At 33.8% G+C, this 2646-nt stretch overlaps 1 pseudogene; it reads right to left on the bottom strand.

The window, feature by feature from the left end:
• Positions 1–1244: 1244 nt before the first annotated feature.
• On the bottom strand, positions 1245–2360 carry LOC107009820 (annotated as a pseudogene).
• Positions 2361–2646: the final 286 nt, after the last annotated feature.

The following is a 2646-nucleotide window of genomic DNA, read 5'->3' as shown; positions in this document are numbered from 1 at the left end:
TAACAATTAATATAATAAATTTTAAATATTAAAAAATTGCAACAACGTTTTCGCAACAATGATGATATTGTTGACCAACTTAAAAAATGACAAGAATTTAATTAATTTGTTGCTTTCTTAAAAAATATTTTGCAACAATAATATTTTATTTTTTCTAATATATTTAATTTGACAATACATATACATTGTGGCAAAAATAGATATCTTTGTAGTTTTCCGCCAATAGAACCGCGGGCTTTTTTGTTTCCGCCAATTTTCTTTTGTAGAGGTTCACAAATTTTTATTTTTCTTTACCATAAGTAGCGCTTCTTCAGTTTTAGGGAAAACTGAAGCTAGGTTTTCTGGTTCACTGAAGAAGAATGTTGTTGGTGAAGTCAATCTCTGGTGAGTTTTCTTTATGATTTAATTTCTTTTCACAAATTTTTGTTAATTGTTGCGTATGGTTATCTTATGATTGAGTCTCCTAGGTTATTTTCTAAGATTTTAATTAGTTTGTTAAGGTTTAATTTCATTTTGATTTAGTCTTTTTGCTGAGATTAGTAACAAAATTACTAGTACTAGTTATTACTAGTACGATTTAGTAACAAAATTGCTAGTACTAGTTATTTGGGTGTTTTTGATTTATTTATTTTTTGTGTGGTGCTGTAATCCAAAGAAAAAACACAAGATTTGTTTCGTTAGCACAGCAAAAGAAAAGGTGTTCTGAAATTTGAACAAAGGCCTATCTGTATCTAACATCAAGAATTGTTAGAGCTTCTTGTGCATCTGGAGGGAAACATATCCATGGCAAAGTATTGACTTCAAAGGGATTAAGAGACAGATGTGCCAATACTTCTATACAATTCTATGATTTTCAAGACCTTCTCGGTTGTAGCTTAATGTGCTTGCCTTAAAATATCATGTATGCTTTGTTATTTATTGATTGATTAATGTGTGTGCCTTATTTTTTATTTTATGTGCAAGATATGTTTAGTTACTGTATGTTGTTGCCTTTTAAACTTTTACAGAATTCACTTTTATACCAAATACTCGATCTAAAGTTCCAGCTTCTGTTGAAAGTAGTCCACCATTATAGGTTCCCTTAGAATGCTTTGAAGACATGGCTCGAGATACAAGTTTAAGGTTAACGTCTTTGAGTACTTCAGCAACTACAAATGTGATTAGTGCTGAACATACATATTGTGGTACACAATAAGGAATTGTGACATAGAAACTAAAAACTATTCCCAAGAACACCAAGATTTCTACGGGTTAAGAAACTTATACGCAAAGACGATGGAAGTAACATATTTTTGGATCTCCTCTGCAGTTTTTTCACTATTATCGCAATCTTGATCGTCATCTTCGTCTTGTTTTGTCTCTTATGCACATAAAAGTAATGGTTGGGTAATACCTTTATGCACTAATTCATTTTCAATTTTCTCACGATTGGATTTTGGTAGCAGAACATCCTCTAGTTCCAACATTGGAGGTTCTCTAAAGGTAGTCCACGAGAATACCATGTTACAAGCCATGCAAGAGCCATTATCTAGCCTGGTAAAGTTTCTTAGTTTAAAGTGATATTTAGGAACTTAAATTTAGTTTGAAACAAGTAGGCAACAACTAGACAACATGCCATTCCAAGTGCACTTGCACTTAAACAAACTGAAGCCTTCATTCGCAGGTGCAGAGGAACACAATCAATGACTTAACGCCTATTAACTACCCTTGACATACCAAGCCCACAAAATAGATGCCCAAGTAGAAGTAAGTATATCGAGTTGAAGTCATAAGCCTGTACATATAAGGTATTCCCGACAAGAAGGACCATGCTGCTGCACAAAATAGGCTTCATTGATGATTTATTTGACCATGAACGGAAAATAGAATGAAGAGAACACCTGAGCAACAACCATAGACCCAATAACAGCTCAAGAAAGAGTTGTTGCGGCTCCAAGACTCATAGAGTAGTCATCTATTGTTGGGACTATTATGTATGTGTTAACCATATACAAGAATGTATTTGGCAAGTTTAACAGAAGTGACATCAAGTGCTATCTCTCATTGGTAGCATGATCCTCAAAAAGAGTTGGTAGTTATTCTTGTAAAGTAAGTGCACGGTTCCCCAAATAGTGAAGGAAATCAGTTAAATTTGTTAGTCTATTCACTGCTTCATTATTAAAACCAATGATTTGTTCCTAAAAAGGCAGACCCGAGTGATCATATATTATAGTAAAGTTCCCTTTGTTGTCTTGGAGATTTACAAGATTGCGAGATATGGTTCCAACTATTGTTTGGACGTCGAGAGGTGAAGACTCATTGTTTGCCTTCCCTTTTTTTTTTGGAAAAATTGTCACAATCACATCGGCCCTTCTTTTCATCATTCATATTCCACAAGTCTCTTCTCAAACCCCAACTACTCTTCTTCATCACAAAATCTTGAATTTTGGCTATTGAGTCTTCTTCGAAATACCCTAAAGAAAGTGAAATATTGCCTTCATATGATATGAATCATCCAGTTGTCTTTTAGGTTTTTGAGGACGGAATCGCTCATATCATGTCTACAAATGCGTCTCCGCAAGCAGATGAGGATATCCCTTTTCAATAACTTTCTTTTTTTCTTCTTGATGCAGTGAGTGAGGGGAAAATTGCAAAATAAGCATATTT

Source organism: Solanum pennellii, chromosome 2 (genome assembly GCF_001406875.1).
Source record: "Solanum pennellii chromosome 2, SPENNV200".
Classification (NCBI taxonomy): Eukaryota; Viridiplantae; Streptophyta; class Magnoliopsida; order Solanales; family Solanaceae; genus Solanum; species Solanum pennellii.
Note: the sequence above shows the minus strand (reverse complement) of the source record. Positions and strands in the feature narration are given on the sequence as shown.